This window comes from Bubalus kerabau, chromosome 11, assembly GCF_029407905.1.
Source record: "Bubalus kerabau isolate K-KA32 ecotype Philippines breed swamp buffalo chromosome 11, PCC_UOA_SB_1v2, whole genome shotgun sequence".
Taxonomy (NCBI): Eukaryota; Metazoa; Chordata; class Mammalia; order Artiodactyla; family Bovidae; genus Bubalus; species Bubalus kerabau.
The window spans coordinates 99,253,923-99,275,005 of NC_073634.1; the positions used below are offsets into that span (position 1 = coordinate 99,253,923).

Sequence of the window (21,083 nt, forward strand, 5' to 3'; positions counted from 1 at the left end):
CTCATTTAAACTGTCTATGTTCATGAAAATTTAACCCAGTAATTCCCTGTTATACAAAGCATAACAAAGTATGAATATTTAAATACAATGTAAATAAAACACTTTATCAATTATATTTTTGTATTCTAAATTAGTGACTTCACTTAGCACGTCTGCCTTGCACAGCACCATACTATTTTTCAATTAAAGGTCCAGATGTTTCAAAGGCTCCAGTAGGCAACGGCAGTTATGAGAAATGCTTTATCTGCATTGTAATCATTACCACCACATCAGCTCCAGGCTGCATTAACATACTCATGTTTTATTCCTGCTCCCCTTCTAACTGAGCAGGTAATTACACAACACAGCAGAGAAACACAATCCTAAGGGCCGGACAATTTCCTTATAAGTATCCACCTAAGCAACACATTTTCTTAAAAAATTTGAAGAGATTGTTTAGCAGGAACACACTGATCATTCAGAATGATTTTGTTTCTTTAAAATAAAGAGTGGATCACAACCATATCAAGATTAGCATCAAATAGTTATTAATAAAATGCAAGATGGCCTGTACATACACACATTTATGTACACTGAAAACCAACTAGAAGTTTGTATGTGTAAAAACCACTATCATTTGTTAGAATCTAAGCCATTTCTTCTCATTTTGAATGCCAGTGTCATCTAATTCTATCTTTATTCTTACTATCCAAAAATGACAATTCACCTGACCTGAGACTGACCAAGTATAGCAACTATCTCTGTGACCATCTGATTAAAAACTACACACACACACACACACATGCAGAACAAATGCAATTCTGACAGCTGTAACAAAAAATGCCATGGAATTTATTATTTCAGTAAATGACTCTCCCACCCAAAAATATAAAACAATGACCTATGTTATAAGAGATATGGTTAAGCTTAGTAAACACAGTATAATTTAATGGGAAAACACAGTTTCTCATTGTGAAGAGAACCTGCAACAAAATTAATTTTAATTTTAAAATTACTCTACAAACATTTTTATATTTTGAAATATTCCAAAAGGAGATGTCCTAATGAAGATGCTATTCAAAAGATAAATGCCTTTACAAATATTAAAATCTCAGACAGGTCAAATCCTGGCAGGTTACACTTCAGCATCTAAAGCAGACAGCTTCCGCTCCTTCCTAAAGGAACCTTTGGTGGAGCGTTTTTAATACATCACCATGTCACTTTTTAATGTGCCCCAATCTATTAACCACATGGCAAACTAACAGGGATTTTTAAAATATGGGTTTTATGGCTTTGTGCTGGTGATTAATTAAATAAATAGCCACCGTTTCACAAATCACTCCTCTAATTAGTCTCAAACAGACACTTTGCATTCACTGGTGTTACTGCCATCTGAAGCTCCCAGAAGGGCAGGGCTGGTGTGGCATGGCCGCGTGTCTGCACTTTGGAGCCCACTGTCGCAGGCGCCCCGGCTGGCACCCTACCCTGCCACCCAGAGGCAGAGGTGCCGTCTTCACAGGTGCCGCAGTCAGCTGGAATTTGATTCCAGCTGCTCAGAAACGATGTTCTCCTTAATTATTCTTCCTCACCCTAAAGGAAACAATGAAATAACAAAGAATAAAGTGCAACTTCCAGCTGCTAAGAGAAGAGGTTTCACCAACACAGTTCATGAAGTGACTAAGAAAGTTGGCCCCAGTTATCCAGTTTAGGAGTGAGTAGGGTGCAAGGGCAAATAGGCTTTCCTTAGAACTCAAATGTGTTAGGTCATTACCTTGAACTCAGATATTAAGCAATTACTCCCAAATCCTATTATTTAAAAGATACCATTCAAAGTCTGAGAAGAAGGTCACCCTTTTTGAAACTAATAGGAATTCAATCTAGCTTGTTTTAGTAGTATATTTTAAAAGATGATAATTCCTCTGAAAGCAAATTAAACTTAGGGGATAATTTTTAGTGTCAGAAAAAAATCAAATGGGGATATCTAAAGAATCCAATTTCCTTTAGGAAATACATTAAGTAGTTTCCTAATCTTGGTATTTAAACTTCATTAGGAAGGAAGGAGGAGAGGGAGGGAGGGAATGAGGAAAGGAAAGGAATAGAATGAAAAGAAAAAGAAAGAAAGGAAGGAAAAAGGGGAGGGAAAGAGGAAGGAAAAGAAAAGGAGGAGAGGGAAAGGAACAGGCCTTTTTCTAAGAGGAAAAGGAGTGGGGAAAGAAAGGGGGGGAAATTTAGCAGGGCTAACACACCCAGGTGGGCTGTAGACTTTCCGCAGAAAAGGCTACCCTCATACCCCTTTCATGAGAACCTCTCTAAGAATGGGAGGAGGAAATGAAGTGCTGCAGAAAAGACAAGGACCCTGAAACAAGACACACCTGCATCCTCAGCTAAATCATATAATTCCATTTAGCCTCAGTCTCCTTCCAACCTGTAAAGGATTTTAGCCCCTATGCTCTAGAATTATAGGGACACTGAGATACTGTGGATAAAGCATCTAGCATGTTACCCGCCCAAAAGAGAAGTTCAATAAAGGATGGAGATGGTGAGAGCAGTGAGAAATGGGATGAAGGCAGAGCTTAGCTGACTGCAGCCAACACTGCAGATGCTGTGTCTCTAATGCGAAAAAGATGGACAAAGGCACACACACTGTACAGGAACACAGAACATGCTGTTCACTGCGTTGAAGAAAACCCAAGTCACTGGCAACTAAGAAGAAATGGAGTAGTTTCTCTAACTCTCATCTTTACTGGGCACAGAGGAAGGGCAGGGGTGTCTCAGAGACAGTCTCAGATGAGACTGCTCAGGTGGCAGAAATTGGAAAGGAAATGAATGAACTTTGGATTTAGCAGACTCCAGTCTGAATTCTGGCTTAACTACTTAAAGTTGTGTAAACACAAGCAAATCTGTTCAGCTCTCCAAGTCTTAGTTTCCCCAGCCCCAAATGGAGAAAATAATATACACTTTATAGGGAATCTGGGAAGAATGAATAAAATAGCATACGAGATACTCTGGCATATATTAGACACTCAAATAGTTTCTATTACATTAAGTTACATCACATGAAATTCTGATAATCATTTATGATCTGCAAGATTTTCAATTCCATGTGGTTTCACCTAACATTATAGTGACTGGGACAAGTACTGCTACTGCTAAGTCGTTTCAGTGGTGTCCGACTCTGTGCAACTCCATAGACGGCAGCCCACCAGGCTCCCCCGTCCCTGGGATTCTCCAGGCAGGAACACTGGAGTGGGTTGCCATTTCCTTCTCCAATGCATGAAAGTGAAAAGTGAAAGTGAAGTCGCTCAGTCGTGTCCGACTCGTAGCCACCCCATGGACTGCATGCAGCCTACCAGGCTCCTCCGCCCATGGGATTTTCCAGGTTAGAGGACTGGAGTGCAGTGCCATTGCCTTCTCCGGGGACAACAAGTAGTATGAACTGAAACACCAAGAGAAAATTTTCAAAAATGGAATGAATTATACTATCAATGCAGGAAGACAACAAAGATATAAAATGTGTTTTTATGACTGGCTCATGATTCCAGCAATACTGCAGCTAATATGTATTAAACACTATAGATCAAATACTAGACCATATATTTGACATCTGTAATATTAGTTTATGTAATCCCAAACAACTTAATGAGATAGAGTCAACTATTCTCATTTTAGATGAAATGAAAGCTTGGAGAAATGAAGTAAGTTGCCCAAAATATCGTGTGGCTGGTGAAGATGGGAGCTTTCTAACTCCAGAGCCTGAGTTCTTGTCACTTATAATTCCGAAGCTACTTCTTTTACTTTTCATAAAACTGTATGGGTGGGCAAATGACTGGAATAAATATTTCTCCAAAGTTATATATACAAATGTTCAATAAGCACATGAAGAGATGCTCAACATCACTAATCAGTAGGGAAATGTAAATCAGGACTACAATCAGGTACCACCTCATGCTCATCAGAATGCCTACTATCAAAACAAAAACCAAAAACCCAGAAATAGCAAGAACTGACAAGGATGTGAAGAAACTGGTAAACCTGTGTACTGTTAGTGAAAATCTAAAATGGTACCGCAACTGTAGAAAACAATATGGAAGCTCTTCAAAAAATTAAAAATTAGAATTACCAAATGATCCAGCATTACTCTTCTGGGTGTACACCCAAAAGAATGGAGAGCAGGGTCTTGACAAAATGTGTGTACACTCATGTTACAGCAGCATTATTTACAACAGCTAATAATGGAAACAATGCAAGTGTCCACTGACAGATGAATGGATAAGCAAAATGTGGTGTACACCTACAATGGGATGTTATTAAGCTTTAAAAAATAAGGGAACCCTACAATATGCTACAACATGGATGAACCTCAAGGCTATTTACACTAAATGAAATAAGCCAGACACAAAAATACTGTATGATTCTACTTACATGAGATACTTCATTCAGTCAGTCAGTCAGTTCAGCGCTCAGTCGTGTCTGACTCTTTGTGACCTCATGGTCTGCAGCATGCCAGGCCTCCCTGTCCATCACCAACTCCCGGAGTTTACTCAAATTCATGTCCATTGAGTCCGGGATGCCATCCAACCATCTCATCTTCTGTTGTTCCCTTCTCCTACTGCCTTCAATCTTGCCCAGCATCAGAGTCTCTTCAAAGGAGTCAGCTCTTCGCATCAGGTGGCTAAAGTATTGGAGTTTCAGCTTCAACACCAGTCCTTCCAATGAACACCCAGGACTGATCTCCTTTAGGATGGATTGGTTGGATCTCCTTACAGTCCAAGGGACTCGCAAGAGTCTTCTCCAACACCACAGTTCAAAAGCATCAATTCTTCGGCGCTCAGCTTTCTTTATAGTCCAACTCTCACATCCATACATGACCACTGGAAAAACCATAGCCTTGACGAGACAGACCTTTGTTGGCAAAGTAATGTCTCAGTTTTTTAATATGCTGTCTAGGTTGGTCATAACTTTTCTTCCAAGGAGTAAGTGTCTTTTAATTTCATGGCTGCAGTCACCATCTGCAGTGATTTTGGAGCCCAGAAAAATAAAGTCAGCCACTGTTTCCACTGTTTCCCCATCTATTTGCCATGAAGTGATGGGACCAGATACCATAATCTTAGTTTTCTCAATGTTGAGTTTTAAGCCAACTTTTTCACTCCCTTTCACTTTCATCAAGAGGCTCTTTAGTTCTTCTTCACTTTCTGCCGTAAGTGTGGTGTCATCTGCATATCTGAGGTTATTGATATTTCTCCCAGCAGTCTTGATTCCAGCTTGTGCTTCATCCAGCCCAGCGTTTCTCATGATGTATTCTGCATAGAAGTTAAATGAGTAGGGTGGTAATATACAGCCTTGACAGACTCCTTTCCCGATTTGGAACCAGTCTGTTGTCCCATGTCCAGTTATAACTGCTGCTTCCTGACCTGCACACAGCTTTCTCAAGAGGCAGGTCAGGTGTTCTGATATTCCCATCTGTTTAAGAATTTTCCACAGTTTATTGTGATCCACACAGTCAAAGGCTTTGGCATAGTCAATGAAGCAGATGTTTTTCTGGAACTCTCTCACTTTTTCGATGATCCAATGGATGTTGGCAATTTGATCTCTGGTTCCTCTGCCTTTTCTAAATCCAGCTTGAACATCTGGAAGTTCACGGTTCAAGTACTGTTGAAGCCTGGCTTGGAGAATTTTGAGCATAACTTTACTAGCGTGTGAAATGAGTGCAACTGTGCAGTAGTTTGAACATTCTTTGGCATTGCCTTTCTTTGGGATTGGAATGAAAACTGACCTTTTCCAGTCCTGTGGCCACTGCTGAGTTTTCCAAATTTGCTGGCATATTGAGTGCAGCACTTTCACAGCATCATCTTTTAGGATTTGAAATAGCTCAAGTGGAATTCCATCACTTGTACTAGCTTTGTTTGTAGTGATGCTTCCTAAGGCCCACTTGACTTCTCATTCCAGGATGTATGGCTCTAGGTGTGTGATCGCGCCATTGTGATTATCTGGGTTGTGAAGATCTTTTTTATATAGTTCTTCTGTGTATTCTTGCCACCTCTTCTTAAGATCTTCTGCTTCTGTTAGGTCCATACTATTGCTGTCCTTTATTGAGCCCATCTTTGCATGAAATGCTCTCTTGGTATCTCTAACTTTCTTGAAGAGATCTCTAGTCTTTCCCATTTTACTGTTGTCCTCTATTTCTTTGCACTGATCACTGAGGAAGGCTTTCTTATCTCTCCTTGCTATTCTTTGGACTCTGCATTCAGATGGGAATATCTTTCCTTTTCTCCTTTGCTTTTCGCTTCTCTTCTTTTCACAGCTATTTGTAAGGCCTCCTCAGACAGCCATTTTGCAGATACTTAAGAGTAGTAAAAATCATAGAGTTAGAAAGTAGAACAACAGCTGCCAGGAACCAGGGGGAGGGAAGAACAGGGAGTTGTGTTTAATGGGTATCAAGTTTCAGCCTCACAAGAAGAAAAGTGTTATGTAGACACATAGTCATGATGATCATATAACATCATGAATGTATTTAACACCACTCAACTGCACACTTAAAAATGGTTAGGATGGTTAAAAAATGAAAGAAACAAAACACTGTACAGGGGCAAGAAGCAAATAATTTACAAATCATCTTCTGGGCCTTACAAAGGATGAACATGACATGTCAGTGGGCAAGCAAGCACTGTGATGAGAGCATTCCATGCCAGCACCTACCCTGACCAGGATGATGATACATTCAAAAGTCCCACTGCAACCATGGTGTACTTCTTCTCCCATGTCATAGTGTTATTTAAAACAGAAAATAAGTCAGGCATGCTTCGAAGTTTCACGGAAAAATCCTAAAGTTGCAATCAAATAGCTGCTCTGTTTCCATTATGTTATAGTCAAGCCTTTTTAAGATGTAACAAAGGCAGCAAAGCTTTTTATTTATTTGTTTGTTCGTTTATCTATTTATGCCTTCCTTACTTCCTGCATCCTTTGATGTAACAATGAACAAGTCATCACAGAAAAGGAAATGACACTGACAGGGGATGCTATGAAACCTTTTCCTTTAAGAAAAAGAACACAAGTGAAGAAAACCCCCAAACACCATGTTTTCAAGCCAGGATTCTAAAAACAATTTCACACTTGCATTTAAGGCTTCTTGGAGCCACCTCTATGGAACCAAAATTCACCAAAGATAAAGAAGATGTTTATGCTAAGTTGGGAAAGTGGAGACATCAGCATTTCCGCCTTCACACCATAATTTCTACTCTCCAGACAGCACCTGATAATGCATCTCGAGTGTGTCTTCTGCGCAGCCACTGCTCTTCCAAAGCCTGTGCTCTGGGGCTTCCCTGGGGCTTCCTTTCCGACAATTGCAGCAGAGACTCTGAGAGGAACCTAAACGAGCTGCCTTAACCTTCCTGTAAACTGATATTTCCATAGAGGATTAAGACAAACGTTTCAAATAAGCCAATTTCCCTTACTAAAAAACCAAAGTGACAACAGCAGTACCAAGAGAAATATATACAGACAATGAATGAATAAGACACACTTTTCTTGTCTTTGGGCATGCAAAGATATAGAGTCAAAGGTTACATCGAAGTGGTCCACACAATTCCCTCTTATTTCTGATGTTCCACAGTGGGGTCTAATGAAAAAGTTATACAAGAATTGGATTGAATCATACCAAGGGGAGGAGGAAAAAAAATCAAAAAGCTTCACACTATCTAATATATGCTGATGCTGCATAGTATGTGTGTGTATATATATATATATATGTATTTCAATATTCCTGTTGATTATTTTCTATTCAGAAGAATGCAGCTGTATCTCTTTTCTTTTAAGGTACTTGCAGAACTCTGAGGATACCAAATGGTTACTTGCTGAACTGTGAGAATAAAATCCTTGACTACCCTTGAGATCCCTGTAGAAGAGAACAAGTTTCCTTTTCCTGAAGTACCCTAGGCAGCTCTGTTGGGCGACACAAAGTAAGAGCTCCCTCTGACCTGAAGGTGTAGGGATGTACAACTAATTGAACAGAACACGGAAGAAAGAGCCAGAGCAGACAGCATCCTTAAGAGGCCCTGCTCTTGGTAAGCTGAGGGAAGCCACAGGGTCTCCTTGGCTCTGGTCACCTGTCAAGCTTACTGTTTTCCTCCCCATCTTCTAACCTTGAAGTACTTTTCTTGTTTTTCCCTTTATGGCTGTGTCTCCCAGGTCCCCATATTCCATTTCACATAATTACGTGTGGAATGTGAGATGTTTCACATCTAACACTCTGTATTAGTACCATGAATACTTCTGAAAAGAGAGAAGCAAAAATTAAAATGAGCTAACATTTACTCAGGCACGAGGTTGAGCCCTCTACATATATTAATCCTTTTGATCTTTAAAACTGCCATCGCCCCATTTTATAGATAAATAAACTGCTAAGAAGTTAAAGAAATTACTAAAGGTCACAGAGCTAGTGAAATAACTCAGGTAGAAACCCAGGTCTGACTGACTCAAAAGATCACAATCTTTACCTACTATAATTTCCTCCAAAACCAAATATCTTAAAGTTCTTTTTCTAAAGGGGAGAGTCTTGTATTATACTTTGAATCAACATTTTCATGAAATCAAGAACGATGAAATATTTACATATAAGTTATCTCTTATCTTTCTCTTCCTTCCGTAACATGTATTCTTTCCACAGCATTTAAGAAAACACAGTAAAAAACTTTTACTAAAGGACTTCCATTTCAACCAGATGGCAATATACCCTAACCAACCACCTAAAATAAAACAACTATAGATTTTGATAAATATAAAGTATATGTAATATAAAACATTTATTTTACCCAATAGGCTGGCAAGTGTTGAAGGAATTCACAAAGGCCCAAAAATAAGATGAAAAGGGAAACCTTGGAAGGGAAGCAGAACACCATTTTTGACTTAGTGATGGTATTTGCCAAGTAAGGTGATATTAAGCGTCTGCTTTTTTTTGATACACAGGATAGCCCAATCAAAATGTATAATAAAGCTGAAGCCCAAAAGCCCTATAAGCGAAGTCGCTCAGTCGTGTCCGACTCTTTGCAACTCCGTGGACTGTAGCCTACCAGGCTCCTCCATCCGTGGGATTCTCTCCAGGCAAGAATACTGGAGTGGGTTGCCATTTCCTTCTCCAGGGGATCTTCCCAACCTAGGGATCAAACCCGGGTCTCCTGCATTGCAGGCAGACGCTTTACCTTCTGAGCCACCAGGGAAGCCCCATATATGTGAGCATAAATTAGAATTAAGTTTCCCTACCTGATGAGGGAAAATGCTTGTCCAAAATATTTTTTTTCTGAGACTTAACAACCACAACCTGGCATTCATATTCATATAAGATTTTCATAGCAAATTCATACCACCTGATGGACCAGAAAGACTCAAACCAAGAATTTAAAGTCCTTCTGGACTGACTGCTCCCAGGTACGAGACAGGAGCAAACTAACCCGCTCAGGAGGAACTAATATGCCTCAAATAATTCTAACCCCCCGCCAAAAAAAAGTTACAAAAACTGAGTTGTTACAGCCCCTAATCACAAAACATAGAAGGCATTATATAAGAGTTAACAGACTGAGCAGAAACACAATATAAATGTTTAAAGAAAAACTCTGAAGTACTAAAAGTATGGATAGGAACAAGAGACTATAAAATACTATTCAAGATGTGTGGATGAGTAAGAGAAAGTCACTCTCCTTAGAAGATGCAAGCTGAAGTATTTAAGAGTGAATGGTTGGATACATGTACATGTTTGGCTGAGTCGCTTCACTGTTCACCAGAAACTATCACAACATTATTAATCAACTATATCCCAATACAAAATAAAAACTTAGAATAAAAAACAGTGAATGGCAATTTTGAAATGGCTAAATAAAACATAAAGCAAATATAGAAAAAACGTTAATGAGCATGCTACTGCTAAGTCGCTTCAGTTGTGTCTGACTCTGTGCGACCCCAAAGACTGCAGCCCACTAGGTTCCTCTGTCCCTGGGATTCTCCAGGCAAGAACACTGGAGTGGGTTGCCATTTCCTTCTCCAATGCATGTAAGTGAAAAGTGAAAGTGATGTTGCTCAGTCGTATCTGACTCTTTGCGACCCCATGGACTGCAGCCCACCAGGCTCCTCCGTCCATGGGATTTTCCAGGCAGGAGTACTGGAGTGGGTTGCAATTGCCTTCTCCAGGTGATCACTAAACTATTATTACTTAAGAAAGTTATTATTAAATGTTTCATAATGAAAAGTTGTAAAAATTACCAAATAGATCTTTGGGACAAAGATCAAAAATCAAAATGGGACTTCTAGAAATGAAAAATACAATGACTAAAACTGCAAATGTATTGGTTCCACAACTGAAGAGAAACCATACTTTATTCTATGAACTTTTCTTATATAAGTTTCCCAGCAAATCAGAAACCCATCACAGAGATGAAGGAGCGGTCCCAGTAAATTCATATGAACTTACACAATCTAGTAAACATAAACAGTACAAAGGCTAGACTGGCATGGACACTGTAGAAATATTAAGGCCTGGCCCCCTTATCCCAACTTGGGACAACCCCAAAGGACCATCCTAATTTCGAATGCTCCATGGGGTAAGCACTACCATCCAGTTCCTTCTACCCTATCCTGTTTCCTTCCCTTTTCCTAGCAGGGGATAATCCAGAAAGCACTCTCTGACAAATTTCTTGCATGCTAATCTTCATTTCAGAGTCAGCTTCCCAGGAAAACCCAACCTGTGACAACTAGTTTTATCAGCAAGTTCTACCAAACATTTGAAATATAGATAGAGCTTATGTTGTTGTTATTGCTGTTGTTCAGTCATGTCCAACTCTTTGATATCCCATGGACTGCAGTGCTCTAGGCTTCCCTGTCCTTCACTATCTCCCAGAGCTTGCTCAAACTCATGTCCATTGAGCAGACAATGCTATCCAACCACATCATCCTCTGTCTCCCACTTCTTGTTCTGCCCTCAATCTTTCCCAGCATCAGGGACTTTTCCAATGAGTCAACTCTTCGCATCAGATGGCCAAAGTATTGGAGTATTTAGTTTCAGCCAGTCTTTCCAAAGAATATTCAGGATTGATTTCATTTAGATTTAACTGGTTGGATCTCCTTGCAGTCCAAGAGACTCTCAAGAGTCTTCTCCAGCACCACACTTCAAAAGCATCAATTCTTCAGTGCTCAGCCTTCTTTATGGTCCAACCTCACATCTGTACATGACTATTGGAAAAACCATAGCTTTGACTAGACGGACCTTGGTTGGCAAAGTGATGTCTCTGCTATTTAATACATTGTCTAGGTTTGTCATAGATTTGCTTCCAAGGAGCAAACATTTTTAATTTGATGGCTACAGTCACTGTCTGCAGTGATTTTGGAGCCCAAGAAAATAAAGTGCTAATATTACCCATACTAATCAGTGGTACTGAAAAAAAAACAATTCCTAAATCACTTTGCAAGACTAGAAAGCATCCATATAAAAACTTGCGAGTATGGGATAGAAATACTACAGGTCAATGTAAACAAAGACTTATTAAAAGCCAAAAAACTAGTCAACCAATCCCACTGTAGGTAAAAATCAGGATACTTGACAAAGTTTAATTTATCTTATCAAATGCAAAGTCAATTAAATAAAGAAAATAATTAATATAATTAATCAGATTAAGAAATTAAAGGAGAAAAATAATATGGTAGTCTACATAAATATAGAAAATGCACTCAGTATATTGAACATTCACTCATGATTAAAAAATAATAACCTTAGCAAACTAAGAGTAACAGAGACCTTTCTTAATCCAGCATAAGTCATCTGCCAAACAACAAACACCATTCTTAATGATGAAACAATGAAAGCATCTCCTTTAATATCAGGAAGAAGAATGCCTCTTTCAGCATGGTATTAGAGCTCTTAGCCAGTTCAGTAAGGCAAAAAAGAAACAACAGTAAAAGGCAAAAAAGAAATAAAAGTATAAAGATTGGAACAAAAATAATAAAACTGTAATTTCCCTGGCAATTCAGTGATTAAGACTCAATGCTTTCACTGCTGGGGCCCAAGTTCAATTCCTGGTTGAACTAAGATCCCACAAGCTGCATAGAACAGCCTATATATATATTAATATATAACATATATATATATATATTAATATATAACATATATATATATATATAACATTAATAACAATGGACTTAGTGGCTCAGTCATGTCTAACTCTTTATGACCCCGTGGACTGTAGCCTGCCAGGCTCCTCTGTCCATGGGGATTCTCCAGGCAAGAATACTGGAATGGGTTGCCATGCCCTCCTCCAGGGGATGTTCCCAACCCAGGGATTGAACTCGGGTCTCCCAAATTGCAGGCAGATTCTTTACCATCTGAGCCACCAGGGAAGCCCATTAATAAAAATAAAACTATCATATTTGCAAAGACTGATGCCACAGACTACCAAAAAAAGGTATAAAATATGATTAATAAGAGTTTATTAGCGTTGTTGAATCCAGGTTCCTCTGGAGAAGGAAATGGCAAATCCACTCCAGTACTATTGCCTGAAAAATCCCATGGACAGAGGTGCCTGGTAGGCTACAGTCCATGGGGTCGCAAAGAGTCAGACATGACTGAGCGACTTCACTTTCCCTTTCAAGGTTGTTGATATCAAATCTGTATATAAGAACCAACTGCTATTTCTAAACATTAGCAACAAAAACTGTGGTGTTGGAGGAGACTCTTGAGAGTCCCTTGGACTGCAAGGAGATCAAACCAGTCAATCCTAAAAGAAATCAACTCTGAATATTCATTGGAAGGACTGATGCTGAAGCTGAAGCACCAATACTTTGGCCACCTGATGCCGAGAGCCGACTCATTTGAAAAGACCCTGAAGCTGGGGAAAACTGAAGGCAGGAGGAGAAGGGGATGACAGAGGATGAGATGGTTGGATGGCATCACCCACTCGATGGACATGAGTTTGAGCAAGCTCCGGGAGATGGCAAAGGACAGGAAACCTGGTGTGCTGCAGTCCATGGGGTCACAAAGAGTCAGACACGACTGAGTGACTGAACAACAACAAAAAGTGAGACACTGTGATTTAAAAGATATTGATATAGAATCAAAATATATTAAGTATGTGTGATTCAATCTAACAAAAGACATAATATTTCTATGGAGAAATTACAAAATTTTATGAAAGACAATTTATATTAAATAAATGGAGAGATATATCATGTTCAAAATGGTAAAGACATCAACTCTCTGAAACTGATCTACAAATTTAGTCCAATTTTAATCAAAATCTCAATATGAATTTTTGAAAAACTTGACAAAGTTTCAAAATTTACATGCAACAGCAATAAAGTGGCCATAATACACAAGGAGTTTGTGAATAAGAAAAAAGGAGTTTGAGGGGACATGATTTACCTGATATCAGAAATTGTTATAAGTTTGAAATAATTAAAATAGTGTGATATTAACCTGGGAAAAACAAATAAACAAGGAGAACAGAAGAGAGAATGGAGAAATAGTAACACACATCACTGAGCTAGCACCACATGCTGTAACCCTGTAATTCCATGTCTGCATGTATTCTGGAACAGAAGTTTTCAAACCATGGTCCTGAAGGCTGGGAAATCAAGTGAGCCCATTTTTACCAGCATTTCTTAAAATGAATAGAAGAGATTAGATCAGAATAAAAAATATCATAGTGCATTTGCTCTTGGCTCTGGTCAATATTCTTCCATGAAAATTTACTTTCAACATATATCTGTATGTGCACATGTACTTACTTATGTGTGTATATACTAGGTCAGGATGTAAGATGTATCTTTTATTGTCTGTGATTTATAGTCAAAAATGTTTTTAATTTTCGCACATGTGAAATATTTATAAACAGTATTATTTTTCATAGCAGAAACTGTAAACAAACCAAATGTTCATCAACAACTGAACAGATAAATAAATTGCACCAACCATACTTGTACAATGAATTGCAAGCATGGACATGGGTGAATTTCTTTTTTATTTCAGATGCTCAGAGAAAAGTTACAGAATACTTAGAACATAATTAAGTATTTATTAAAAATATAAATATTTATAATGTTTAATTATATTAAAAACACATGTAATTATGGGCTTTCCTGGTGACTCAGTGGTAAAGAACCCACCTGCCAATGCAGGAGACACAGGTTCGATCCCTGGGTTGGGAAGATCCCCTGGAGAAAAAATTGGCAACTGACTCCAGTATTCCAGATCTGGGAAATCCCATGGACAGAGGAACCTGGTAGGCTACAGTCCACGGAGTCACAGAAGATTCAGATACAACTTAGTGACTAAACAACAACATATGTAATTATATATAAAAACATTCATATAAAGTTCAAAAACTTTGTATTGTTTAGGGATACAAATATATGGGAAAAAGCTATAAAGAGAAGCAAGAGAATTAAAGACACCTTCTATAAGCGGGAGGACAGCAAAGAAAATAAAGAGTGGACTTCAGAAAGAACATCAGTAAAAGTAACGTTCTTTCTCCCCAACTGGGTGGTACATGGATGATTATTGTACAACTCCGTGTATTGCCTATATCTTTACATTTTTTTCTGTATCCACTCATTTAATTTTTAAAAACTTAAGACACAGCTGTAAGTGAACCCATTTCTTTGCTTCACAGATGAATGAGGAGCCTCATCATCTTTTCAGCTTATATGGAGAAGAAAAGAATCCAATACATTTGAATCAGTTCTAATGAGGTGGATGAAACTGGAGCCTATTATACAGAGTGAAGTAAGCCAGAAAGAAAAACACCAATACAGTATACTAACGCATATATACGGAATTTAGAAAGATGGTAATGACAACCTTGTATGCAAGACAGCAAAAGAAACACAGATGTCTAGAACAGTCTTTTGGACTCTGTGGGAGAGGTTGGGGGGGATGATTTGGGAGAATGGCATTAAAACATGTATAATATCATAAAAGAAACGAATCACCAGTCTAGGTTCAATGCAGGATACAGGATGCTTGGGGCTGGTGCACTGGGATGACCCAGAGGGATGGTATGGGGAGGGAGGTGGGAGGGGGGTTCAGGATGGGGAACACGTGTACACTGTGGCGGATGCATGTTGATGTATGGCAAAACCAATACAATACTGTAAAGTAAAAATAATAATAATAATAATAAAAAAATTAAAAAAAAAAAAAAAACCAAGAAAAAAAGAATCCAATTATTCCCAAGCAGGTTCCGTTCCCAGTCCCAGGTTCCTTTAAGGACTTAGGAAGGGAAGAATGGAGGGAGAGAAATAGAAATGCATTATGTGCTAGAACACTTAATTTTCCTTCATACTATTTCCTCTTTCAAATTCTTCTAGTTCCCTATAGTTTACCAAAAACAAAACTCTCAAAAGCAAAAGCTTAAATGCAAGAGACATCTCATTACAGGACTACTATGAACCAAGAAACAGGAAGTTAGCAGGAAAAAAATAAAAAATCCATGCTAAGTTTAATTGAAGCTCTGAAAAATCTTAAAACATTTCAGCTGCTAATTCAAATTCTAGTCTATATTTAATAAAATGCACGGTTATTACTTGTGGAACACAAAGACATAATCTTATAGTATATTGTTAAGCACTAATTTTTCTCCAGAGTGAAAGGAAAAAGAATGCCAAATGATTTCAAAGAAAGAAAAGACCCCAAATCACTCAAAATATACACACCTCAAATGATTATCTTTTCAACCATGGCAAAAACTAAAACAAAAGCCCCACCCTATTTAATACAGGCTGTTATAAGCATTGCGGGAAAGGATCTCTAGGGTATAGGACAGTTTCAACTTCCCCCTCCTTTTTTCCACTCATTAAAATTTTTCTTAATATTCTCTGCTTGACATAAACACTGACTAGCTACATTTTAGATATTTACGTTTTGCAGTTTAAAGGGAGAATTAACATTTACTTAATGCCAACTTTCAGCTTAATGCCAAGTACTGTCATAGTGGTAACAGTGATAACAATAACAGCAACACTAAAAAAGGAGAGAACAGACACAGAAAAACAGACATGAAAGCTGTAAAAATAAATCAGTGTTATTCTATATTAATAGTACTCTTATGTATGTATGTGCTTTGTCGTTCAGTCGTGTCTGACTCTTTGCAACCCGACCTTATAGACTACAGGCTGCCAGGCTCCTCTGTGCATGAGGATTCTCCAGGCAAGAACACTGGAGCAGGTTGCCATGCCCTCCTCCAGGGGATTTTCCCAACCCAGGGATCGAACCCAGATCTCCCACACTGCAGGAGGATACTTAACCATCTGAGCTACCAGGAAAGCCCTATATATATGGATATCCTATAAGAACTAATGAAAAACTACTATAAACAGAGAATTTGGTAAAGGAATACAAAATTAACATGAAATCAGCAGCCTTCACACACATAATTAGAAACATAACAGAAAGTAAGACCCCATTTACAATAGCAATAACTGCAAATATCTAGGAATAAAACAAGAATATGCAAAGCATATGAAAAATACCTCCCCAAACAAATGAATTCAAAATATAGAAGCTATAAAGAAAAAAATAAGAAATTTCACTATATAAAAAAACATATGTATAGTCCAAAAAACCACAAAGTTCAAAGATACACAATAAACTGGACTAATCTTCCGAATATATAAAGAACTCCTAGAAAATTAGAAACAGATCAAGAATCTAACACATCTGGGAAGTTCACACAACTGCCAAGGTTCTTAAACAAATGAAAAGCTTAACCCCACTCATAAGGAAAATGCAAATTAAAATGACACAGATTCACTTTTCCCCTATTAGACTGGCAAAAATTCAAACGTTTGATAAATTCTGTGGTGAAGCTGTGAGCAAACAGGCACTCTCATATACTGCTGGTAACAGTGTAACTGGCACAACCCCTATGGAGGGCAGTTTGGCAATACTGACAAAAATTGTAAAGGCATATTCCCTTTGACCCAGCAATTCTGCTTCCTGGAATTTATCCTACATATATAATTGCACACTTGCAAAATGCCATATGTACTAGATTATTCATTGCTGCATTGTTTATAATAGCAAAATATTAGAAACAACTCAAGTCTCCATCAACAGAGAACTGGCTAAATAAATTATAATATTTCAAAACAATGGAATACTATACAGCAATAGGAAAGAATAAGAAATTCTAGAAATTCTCTGGACACTAATACAGACAGATTTCCAAGTTATATTGTGAAGTAAAATAAGCAAGCTCTGCAACAGTGTTAGTAGTATGTTACATTTTGTGTAAAAGGTGAAAAAATAAGAATATATTTTCAAATTTGTACATGGACACTCTGGAATATCTAGTAAAATGGGTATGGGTAGGCACTAGATGAATGGAGAACAAACAGGAGAGAGGCTTTTCACTGTGTAATACCTTTTTACATTTTTGAATAGTAAGAACCACTATCTGTTTAAAATATGAAATAAAAAAAAGCAAGAATAGCAGCTACCATTTCTGGAGTATGTACTTCAAGGCATGTGCTATCTCGTTTAATCCTCATGACACACTGAAGTAGGTCATATTAACCCCAGTAGAGAGGACTGAAAGTGAAAGTGAAGTTGCTCAGTCGCGTCTGGCTCTTTGCGACCCCATGGACTGTAGCCTACCAGGCTTCTCTGTCCATGGGATTTTCCAGGCTAGAGTACCAGAGGGGGTTGCCATTTCCTTCTCCAGGGGATGTTCCTGACCCAGGGATCAAACCCAGGTTTCCCGCATTGTAGGCAGACGATTTACCCTCTGAGCCACCAGAGAAATTTTCACATATGTGAACCAGTGTAAACCAGTGACACTACCTATATCACACACAGGCTGCTGTGAGGATTAAATGAAATAATATACACAAAATACTTAGCATATGCCTGATACACAGTAAATCCTTAATCAGTGCTTTACCACTTCAACACAGTAACTATTTTCAAGGATGTTTCAATCAATTGAACCATACAAAATATAATAAAACTGGACAAGAAGTTTAGCAAAGATGTTTTAATTGAAATTTTTATACATGTAGATTAAACAGCCTCTTCTAATTAATTGAAGGCTGCTTTCGATATGCTATATCCTCATGATATAAATTACAGAGTCATTAAAATGACTGCTCATATCCCATAATTATACATGGGTCTTTAAGGCTACTCTTTAATAGGCTGAATATACTTAATAAGAAAGGCTATCAATGGAAAACTTTAGAAGCATAACCAATGTTTATTTCAATAAACGGGAGGGGGTGCTGTACATGTGGTGGCAATTTCAAGATAAAACTCTCAAATGTAAGATCTAATCCCAAAATACTGTCATTTTGAATTCACTCAGTTACTCATGGCCAATAAGAGGTCTGACATCACGAAACTACACAATCTCTATACACGTAGCAAAGCTATAAGCACGATGTTCCTTTGGGGAAATTTCAAAAGAAACATCAACCTTCCCCTTTCTAGAAACAAGCTGTGCTGATAAGACTCCCTTTAATATTTAAGCCCAAAAGAAAGAATATGAGGAAGGGAAAAAAAGAATTGCAAAGAAACAACTGATTTTCCATAAGCTTACCGAAAGCCAAGTTTAATATAAATGAGATAAGACTGAATTCAGGGCAATGATCTACAAAATATTTAATTTTAATTGTGTTTTTAAAAATATTTCTTTTCATTCTGTCTAAAAATAAGCTACACTTGGAATCATCCAATTACTTGGTAAAAATAAAAAACACAAGTACAGAAGGAAAAAACTAGGGTCATATTTAAAGTACAGAATGAAGCAAAATAAAAGCAAGTCTTTATCATTAAGGCATTGAAAATTTTAAATTTATTAAGAAAATGCTCTATACATGTAGTGACTAATATAAGGGGACCTATTCCTTCTATTTTGAGGCTTCTTAGCTTTAGGCACAAAGCAGACCTAATAATATGTGCCCTATTTGAAATACTGGGGAAAATGGTTTCTTCTTTGTCCCGGGAAGAGTGAGTTAACTGACATGGCCTTCCTTACCTGTTCTGGGCACTTAGAAGCGCTGTCCAATACAGTAACCACCAGATTTGTGTGCCTATGTAAATTTAAGTCAATTTAAATAAAATTTAAGTTTCAGTTCCACAGTCACACTAGTCACATTTCAAGTACTCAGTAGTCACATGTGGGTGGTGGCTACCCTACTGGACAGCACAGATAGAGAACATTCCCATCAACATACAAAATTCTATTGGATAATGCTGACATACATTCAGTGGAGGAAATAATAGGGTTGCCAATCATAACCAGATTTGCCAATAATAAAATGGATATTTTAAATTCCATTTTTCTGATTTCTATATTGGAACTCTCAAGGCTCCAAAGTCAGATCAGGGAGAGGTGTGGTTAATATCCACCCCAAACCTCTAATAATAATAATTAATATGAACAGAACATTTATGATGCACCATCCACTAAGCTAAGAGCTTCAGTTATTTAATTATCACTATAATCTTATATAGAAGGTGTTATCATTATGTCTCTTTTACAAATGAAAAAACTGAGGCTTAGAGAGATTAAGTGATTTGCCCATGGTCATATAACTACTAAGGTAATAGTGTCAGAATTCAATTTTAAAAAACAAACAAGCAAACAAAAACTGTAGGTACAACACATACATACACTAGAAATAAGTAGGGCTCATTCCACTGAAGCCTTCTGTGAAATTTTCATTACAGAATCATAGAAAATTAGATGGCAACAGAAACTAATGCAGTGTTTCATGACCATCTTTAACCCATGACCCTTTCTGATAACTATAAAAATCTCATACTCCCCCAAAGATGATGTACACCTCACCATAGCCATTAAAATTTATTCTGTCTTCAGTATGTTCCCAACAGTCAAATTTCAAACAGGCTTTACTTTTTTGTAACTATAATGTAAAAATTATCTTTTTATTTTCCTTATATAACATCAGAATATTGAATATGCTTTTTCAAAATCCATTCATTACCCCCTCAAACACACACATACTGAATCAATAAAAACTGATGACTCTATCCAATCTTCCCAATTTTAGAAATGAAACAGTGAGGCCAAAATAGAGTGGGATGGGAATGTCTCGCCCGCAGCGAAAGACAGAACTTTCAGATACAGAACGCACTGGTAAAGCTCAGCCAACACGCTTTACTTCACCTGACCCTGAGATGGCAAAATTCCTTAGGGTCCCCTACCTCTGCTCCCAACCAAGAAAAGATTCGGTACCATTTCAAGGTATATCTTGTGAGACTTCTGGGAATGAAGCTCTGGGAATACTTGGATAGGGATTCCCTGTGCAATTTTCATCATCTATTGGAGCCAGAAGGGACCTCAGAGAACTAATCTATCTCCTAATTTTAGAACTGAAGAGACAGCAGCTCAGCTCATTATATATAAAACTGAGGCATCTCATCCTTCACCATTTTACGGTCTCTATGACAAAGGTGGCCTTGTTGATTTTATGAAATGACTACTGGATGACAGGATCTGTGCTGGCTGCTGGATTATAAAGACAAACTGTCCACTGTCCACACAGAGCTTACATTCTTGTGTATGCCAAGGCTATATAAATGTACAATTACAATGGACTATGGGCGTCCCTGGTAGCTCAGCTGAGAAAGAATCCTCTTGCAATTCAGAAGACCTGGGTTCGATCCCTGGGTCGGGAAGATCCCCTGGAGGAGAGCATGGCAACCCACTCCAGTATTCTTGCCTGGAGAATCCCCATGGACAGAGGAGCCTGGTGGGCTACAGTCCACAGGGTTGCACAGAGTCGGACATGACTGAACAACTGAGCAGAGCAACACAACACGATGGAGTGTGATTAAGTACAACTTGAGGAAGCCAAGGGAGGCCATATGTGGGCTGAGTCTTAAAAGATAAATAGAAATTCACTGACAAAGAGACATTCAGGCAGAGAGAACAAAACATTCACAGAATTGGAACCATGGTATGACAGAACATGGACTGCAAGTGATGAGGTGAGGGAAAGGGTACTTTTCTCACGGCTTTATTGAGACATAACCGGTATAAAGTATTTAAGGTACACAACATCATGATTATATATATATATATATATATATACACACACACACATAT

The 21,083-nt window shown here is 38.0% G+C and overlaps 1 protein-coding gene and 1 long non-coding RNA gene across 17 annotated transcripts in view; both read right to left on the minus strand.

Annotated features, from left to right (window-relative positions):
- Nucleotides 1–21,083, minus strand: part of MAPKAP1 (MAPK associated protein 1) — a 233,740-nt gene that overhangs the window by 139,310 nt on the left and 73,347 nt on the right. The window lies entirely within an intron of this gene.
- On the minus strand, nucleotides 811–7,560 carry LOC129623552 (uncharacterized). Its single transcript, XR_008700585.1, has 2 exons — nucleotides 4,402–7,560; nucleotides 811–1,569 (listed from the first exon to the last, which is right to left on the minus strand). It is a non-coding gene; the product is annotated as an uncharacterized LOC129623552 (long non-coding RNA).